The sequence below is a fragment of the Gavialis gangeticus genome, unplaced genomic scaffold (genome assembly GCF_001723915.1).
Source record: "Gavialis gangeticus isolate Ggan-Ray unplaced genomic scaffold, GavGan_comp1, whole genome shotgun sequence".
In the NCBI taxonomy this organism is placed as follows: domain Eukaryota; kingdom Metazoa; phylum Chordata; order Crocodylia; family Gavialidae; genus Gavialis; species Gavialis gangeticus.
The window spans coordinates 29839604-29846818 of NW_017728994.1; the positions used below are offsets into that span (position 1 = coordinate 29839604).

At 44.9% G+C, this 7215-nt stretch overlaps 1 long non-coding RNA gene across 4 annotated transcripts in view; it reads left to right on the top strand.

The window, feature by feature from the left end:
• Positions 1 to 7004, top strand: part of LOC109287421 — a 39081-nt gene extending 32077 nt beyond the window's left edge. For all 4 annotated transcript variants that reach the window (XR_002094856.1, XR_002094854.1, XR_002094855.1 and 1 more), the window contains 2 exons: positions 4068 to 4410; positions 6598 to 7004. This is a non-coding gene — a long non-coding RNA (uncharacterized LOC109287421). The remainder of the gene's footprint in view (positions 1 to 4067; positions 4411 to 6597) is intronic.
• Positions 7005 to 7215: the final 211 nt, after the last annotated feature.

Below are 7215 nucleotides of genomic sequence, written 5' to 3' on the forward strand. Positions count from 1 at the left end.
GACTTGTTTGCCACAAAAGAAATACAGCAAATTCAGTTATAGTGGAAAGTTCACACTGAGGCCTGGATCATGTTGATGGATCCTCGGTTCTCCAAGAAAAGAGGCAGCAATTTCTGTTTTCAAAGCATGATTACCAGTATCTTTTATTATATGAACTGTGGCAGTGTCTGGAAGCCTTCACCATGGCCAAGAGTCTCATGTTTCCATGTCCTGGACAAACAATGAACAAACAGATCCTCCCTGCCCCCAAAACCTTAATGACTCCTCACAGGCAGAGAGAAATAAAAGGATGTACACCTACAAGAGTGACCGAAAGGAATAGCAGGTGTATGAGGGAAGGGTGCAGGGTAGAGCTGACGATGCCACAGGACTCTGGTCTGCTAGAGACAGCAAAGACTTCTGCTGATTGAGATGGAGATGGTTCACCTTACGAGCTGTGAAAGGATGTGAACATGTCATCTGGACAGCCAGTTAGAAGAAACAGAGCTATTGGCAGACAGCTGCAGGAAGCCCTATGAGATAAAGGAGATAGGTGAAGAGAGCCAAGTAAATATGAACATCAAGGATTCTTGCACTCAGAGCTTCAGAGGGGAACCTTAGCCAGGATCACACCAGGAGAAAAGAGAAAACTCCCTGGAAATTATGCAGGAAGGGAGTAAGATTGGGGCCTAAGCCAAGGCTCTTTCAAGTCAATGGGAATTTTCCATTGACTTCAAACATCTTTGGATCAAGACCTAACCAACCATGGACTGTAATCACAGGTACACTGACCTCATATTTGGGTATTCTACTTGTATATGGGGTTTGCTTGGAGAACAGCTCTGACACTGAATTGTTGATGATGTATGGAAAGTCCCAACATCCAGAGTGAAAAGAAAGTGCAGGCACTGTGGCTCATGCAGTCTTTGTCCTTAGTGCTGAGACAGGAGCACAGGGAGCCCATTATAGATGCTGCTTTGTGTGATGTGGACTCCATACTGGATGGAGCCCTATCTGACAGAGGCTAATGAATAACAGACAGGAGATGTCAACTTTCACTTACTGTTGACCTTGATTGAATTAAATTGGTGATGATGTCTGCAAACTCTTTATGCCATGACTAATTTCCTAAGCAAGTCAACCTACCTTTCCAGCTGTTTTAAGGAATATATGAAGTTGCTTGACCATTGTGGGAAAGAAGTGAGGAAAGAAACCTCATTCCTGAAGGGAAGGCTATGAAAGACTTTGCTGTTCCCTACCAAAATGTGATCTGAGGCTAATGTGAAGCTGTCATTTAACAATTAAGACATAATCACCATTGTAAGAATGGTTGCATTCCACATGTGATTTTTCCCTCCCAAACTCAAAGCTTCTGTCCTGAAGATGCTCATGCTTAGTTTCAAGACAGAAGATGATTACTGTGGCTACTTTTAAGCACTGCTGCCAAAGTGCAGAATCTGCCATCTGTTTCACTTCAGCAGTGTCTCAGATTTTTTGGAGGGGGGAATGTCCTCATTCCAGAATAGTTGCATGTAATGAAAAAAAATCTTTTGGCATTTAATCATTTCTGTCAACTAGCACATAATAAACTTTTTAAAGAAAATTGTTTCCAGCTAAAAAGAAGCTCAATTATTAAAACTTTAATATGCTGGGGAGGAACCAGTTACTTTGGAGAGAAAACAAATGTCTATGAGTAACTGAAAACTAGGCATGAATCACCAGAGCAGCAGTGAAATAAATGTATGTAAATAATTCTATGGTAAACTGAGAGTGCACTGGGAGTTTTCGAGAACCCAGCATAAAATAGGTAGTCTGTAGAGCAGTAATGGAGCCCACCTAAGAGACCTGGATATGTGTCACTGAGTCAGCCACTTGTGGCAGACAAAATTAGGTATGTGTCAGCAAAAGGAGAACTTGAACTTACAACCTTGGGCCTTTCTGCGGGGAAGTCCTATGGTGAGAGTGTACATCAGGAATGACTGGTGCCTCCCGAGACTTGGGGGGCACAATCTGTGGGTGGCAGTGTTGTCAGCATTGGTGCTGGGGTGGCGATTAGCGATTGCCCGCAGATTGGCGGCAGCATCAGCAGTGGCGGGGAGAGGGGGGGTGAGTGGCAACCACCCACAGAAGCCAGTGGCAGTGACCAATCTTGGGGGGGGGGCATGTGCCCCTCTGTGCGCCCCCTATGAGTTACCTATGGTGTACATAGATTAGTAAAATGTGCATTGGTGTGAGTATATTGATATTATACCAGTGCAAACAGAGACATGGAGCCAGTCCAAACTTGGGCTTGTGCTAATATCTTAGGGTAGGGATGTCCAAATGGTGGCTCGTGGGCTGCATGCAAGCCTGAATGACTAAATTGTAGCTTGTGAGGGGCCTATTGGTTCAGCTACCAGAGCCACTGCACTGGCATCAGGATATGCATCAGTCATCAGGATATGAATGTCGCTGCTGCTCACTTACGTCACCTCCTTACCTGTCACTGATTCCAGGTCTTTGATCACCATTGGTGATTAAAAATGGTGGCAGGGGAAAAGGAGGGTGGGGAAGCAGCAGCAGCCTTCACCCTCTGGGTTCTGTAGCTGCACCCACACAGAGGCTTTGGCAGCTGCATTGACAAGCTGCTGCCCTGATGCCAGAAGTGGGTTGTCCAGCCCATGAAAAGCCCCATGGCCTCAATTTGGCCTGCAAGACCAAATTAGTTGGATACCCATGCCTTAGGGTATAGCAAGTAAATTAGTTACTGCAAGGGAAAAGGCAGCAGGGTGTTATTCTACATCAGGTGGTTGATGGTGACTGCTCATGTACCTGTTTCTATACTCTGGTAACTCAGTTATAGTAACCTTCCCCTCTTGTGATGATTACTTAGCTACCAAGCTTTGGCGTTCATCTATCCCATATCCCATAAAGACTGGGTACACGGGCAGTTAGTAGGAATTACTGATGCATGGTAAAGCCCTGCCTCTTCTTTACTTTAGAGAAAATAGTTTGTCTGCTCATGCCCTCAGTATCAGGCTGCTTTCAGCACAGAAATGCTGGAAGAAGATGGGGTATTTTGGATGTAGACTGTAAGCTCTTTGGGGGCATGGACCATCTTTGCTTTTGTACTAGTGCAGCACACACCATGGGGGTTCTAATCCAGGCCTAGGCCTCTCAGTGCTATCACACTGATGATACTGTATTGCATACCAGAGATAGGGTGGCCTAAGCTGCTTGGTGATAGGTAAAACCCCTTTGGAAGCCTGCATGTTGACATAAACTAAGTTCCTTACTACCCCATATGGAGACAAAGCTGTGATGTAAAACTTGCTCCTGATCTCTAGCTTGAGAAACAATTTTCAGCCACTCTTTGGTTCTTCTTAGAGCCCATGTTTATTCTTAGTCATAAAGAACTGCAGCCCAGCATCAACTCCCTGTCCCTTCCTGATCCCCCAAGGATAGAAGCAGGGCAAGGATGGACGAGACCCCCAACAACCTCCCCCAGGCCACAGTTACTCTTGTTACCTTCAGCTGTAGTATCATTCTTCACAGCTTGCCACCCCCTCTCCCTTCTTGGGTGCTCTTTTTAAATCTTCTGGCTGGAATCCTGCCCTAATCAGTAGATCACTCTCACCTGCCAGCCAGCCTGGCTCAGAAAAGGATTGGCTGTACCCAGACCTCCCCAGGCCCTTAAAAGGGGAAGCCACCCTGCTATATACAGTATTCTGTGAGTGGGCAGCTGTGTATACGGTTGCTTGTGTTTGTGTGTAGTTTTAGACTGTGCATGTTTGCACAAGTGAAAGTATGTGTGTGTATTAGTATGTTTGTGTATGATCACAGGATGTGCAATTGTTCATTTACATATGTTTGTGACTGCGGGTGTGGATTGTGATGTGTGGGCCCTTCAAGGTTTGTATATAGAGATACAAGTTTTTGTATGTGGGTGTACTGTGAAAATATACCTCTATAGCTGAGTGTGTGGGTGTCTGTGTCTCTGTGTGTGAATGTTGGTGTTTTTGCATAAATGCCTTGTGTATCCATCCACAAGTGAGTGTATGTGAGTGTGGGTACGGATATGTGAGTGTACATGTCTCTTCCTGTTGCAGTACAAGTATAATATTGCAGTGTCAGGAGGACCTTGGCTGACAGCCCAGCAGTGTGGGACATGTTTGTAGAAGATGAAGCAGAAGAGATGACATGAAAGTTATTTTTGTCTATCAGCTGAAGCATTATAGAGACATCAACAAGCTCTTGTCTCATGCCAGCTTAATTCCTAGTTAATCAGCAGTCTGCTTGGGCAAAGGAAGAAATTCACGTTGGGGCTGCTGATGAGCCAAACTTCCCGGCGAGGATTTGGGAGCCTGAGGGAGTCCTGATCGCTGGTTTAATGCTAGCTTGGATGTGCTGCTGCTCGCAGTGTGCAGCGTCCCTGGAAGAGTTACATGCCTTGTAAGCTGTGCCTTGTTATCTCTTAAGCTACCGCCATGAGGGAAGACATCTTAGGTTATTTTGGCACTGCTTCCCTGGAGGGCCATTGCTGGCTTATTCTGTGCTTGGGTGCTTTGTCCAGTCCACTTGAAAGTGACTCCAGAACCCGTGTTCCCTCGGGACACTGCTCCACAGTCCATAGATCTCAGCATTGGGAAGCTTCTTCTGATGTTTAGCTGAACTTTCCATTTGCCCCTGCTGATCCCATCACTTCTAGGGACACCTGCCTTGCCCTTGCTGCGTTTGATGCAGATATTGGGTTACCCCCATGGCCATCTGATACATTTCACCTGAGCCAGTCTGGCTTACATCCACTTTGGACCAGGCCTGCTCAGTTTTTTAAATCTGCTCTTAATAGATCCTTAAAGGAGCCTCTGTACTTATAATTGCCCTTGTCTGATTTGATAGCTTCCCAGAAGAGAGCAATGTTTCTTTTTCACTGTTTGGCTGACGTGTATTCATTACACACTAAATTGTTTGTTGATCATTCACATCTTGGTGACTGGCCTTTTATAATCCTATTGTTCATACTAGTATCGTCTGCTCTTTGTAGACATTTGTACACCTCATGCCTGCCCCACAATTTGGCAAACTCTTTGCTAACAGATTTTTAACACTACCAGTCCATCTTTAGCTATTATGTTTTCTTGCATATGACATATCTCAGAATATAGCACATACCTTGTTTTTGAAAGGCAGAATGAAGAGAAAAAGATTTTTCCAGAGTCTTAGCTGTATAAACCAGGGACAGGGGCTAATCTTCAGTTCACTTGCTCCCTTTCCTGCTTAACTACAGCTGAAACCCTAGTCGCTGCTGACTACTGGTCTCCATGGGTAAATCTAATATTTTGAAAAGAGCTAAAGAGTTTCCAGGGCTGTGAAATAGGAGGAGACAGACCAAGAACAGCTAGCAGACAACACTAGTTCTGCTTTAGTTAGAGTCTTTAATTAGATGTCTTATTTCCCTGAGGAAGATTAGCTTGATTAGAGGAATATCAAGACCATTAAAAAGGAGCGACAGTTATTAACATCTGTGGAATAAAGCACAAGGAACCATTAAGTCAGTTGACCCCCTCATCTACCTGAATAGTAAGGCCACAGCTGCTAGATTGTGTAGTAAGAATCAAAGCTGGTATTCTGTCCAAGGCAGAAAATCAGCTTCCCCACTTAATACATTCTCTCCAACTTTGGGGGACTGATTTTGGGGAAAAGGTATGTGACATATGCAAGAAAATATGAGATTTTGCATTTCAACCTCCAGGTTGTTCTGTGTTACAGGATCTTATTCAAAGCCCACTGGGATCCATGGATGTTCTCCCATTGATTTTACTGAATCGGAGAACAAGCCTGTTATTTATCAGTCCCTATCTAACTTCCGTGACTCCTAGTAGTTTATCAAGCCTTCAGTCTTCCTGGACTGACTGCATCCCCTTATCATTTTATATTGGAAACTAAGGAGTGGAGAACCTGGCTAGTACTCAAATAGGAGACCATTTGGGAAACTCCTTGAGTGCTGTAGGCATAAGCCAAGGAGCTTAGTTGAATTACTAGTAAATATTAGACTACAGAAATGGCTAGAAATACTTTGCTTGGCTCCACCATTGCTGATGGGAGAGAATAAGAAGGAGCCCACCTAAGTGTCCACAGGTCTCTTCCCCCACTCTTCATGCCTTTTCCCATGTTATCAATCAGTATTTGAACTGGATTAACATCAGACTTCCATTTCCTGCCTCAACCCCGGACATTTTCTGTATTCTCCTGCCTTCGTGTTAGGTGTGAATGGGGGCATTTATTTCATGTACGTTGCTCTGTGTAAGCCCTTCTGGTGCTGCTTACCTGTTGATGGTTGCTGGTCATTCCTGGTCTAGAGTTTTCCTGGTTCTCTATGGCTATGCCCCGAAGTGACTTGTAGTTGTTAAAGTGATGTGTGCTGATACGGGGTTCCATCATGCTAGGCACTGTACAGACTCTAATTAAAGCAGAACCAGTGCTTGCAATTTAAATAGAGCATAGAAATTGGAAAAGGAGGCTCAGAATGGGGAAGTGGCTTCCTGTCACACACTCAGCTGGGAGCTCCCCACACTCACCCACTAGCATGCTGAATATTTCCAAATCTCCTTTTACTACTTTTATTTTTTCAATCAACAGTCTGCGACAATGATTCCATAGCTGCCACAATTGCATTCAGCCTTGAGGTCACAAGCAGCTTTTGAGACCTCTCTGAGATCTTCCCCAACTAAGCAGGTCCCTCAGGTTGAATGACTGGGGAGCAGATCCCAGGACCACTCTGGGGAATACTGAAGAGCCAGACCATCTGTGGGGCAACAACTAGGATCCTTCATTTTCAAGGAAGGAAAGAAGGTGTCTGGCCCTGGTTTCCTTCTCCCTCTTCATGTACTGAAGATGATTTGGTTCCACATTGCAATGGATGCTGTGGTGGGATAGGACTTTGCTACAGCTCCTTCTCCATTTTAAAAAAAATATTTTTCCTTCTACCACCTTGTCTTTTTTTGCCTTGAGGATGTTGTCAATAAAAAGTACAATGTGTAATGCTTTCTGCATGCATCTGATTTTCAGGTTCACACGGAGGAGATGTACTTCCCAGGCAGGGTAGTCAGAGGAGTCTAGGACACACAGGTGACCCCACAGGTACAGAAATCCTTGTCTAGCTCCAGCACAAGCTGGTGACATGGTACTACGTGAATTCATCCCTGTGGTTCGGGATTCATACTATGGGCAAGGGCTGGATGGAAACGATGTCTGGGG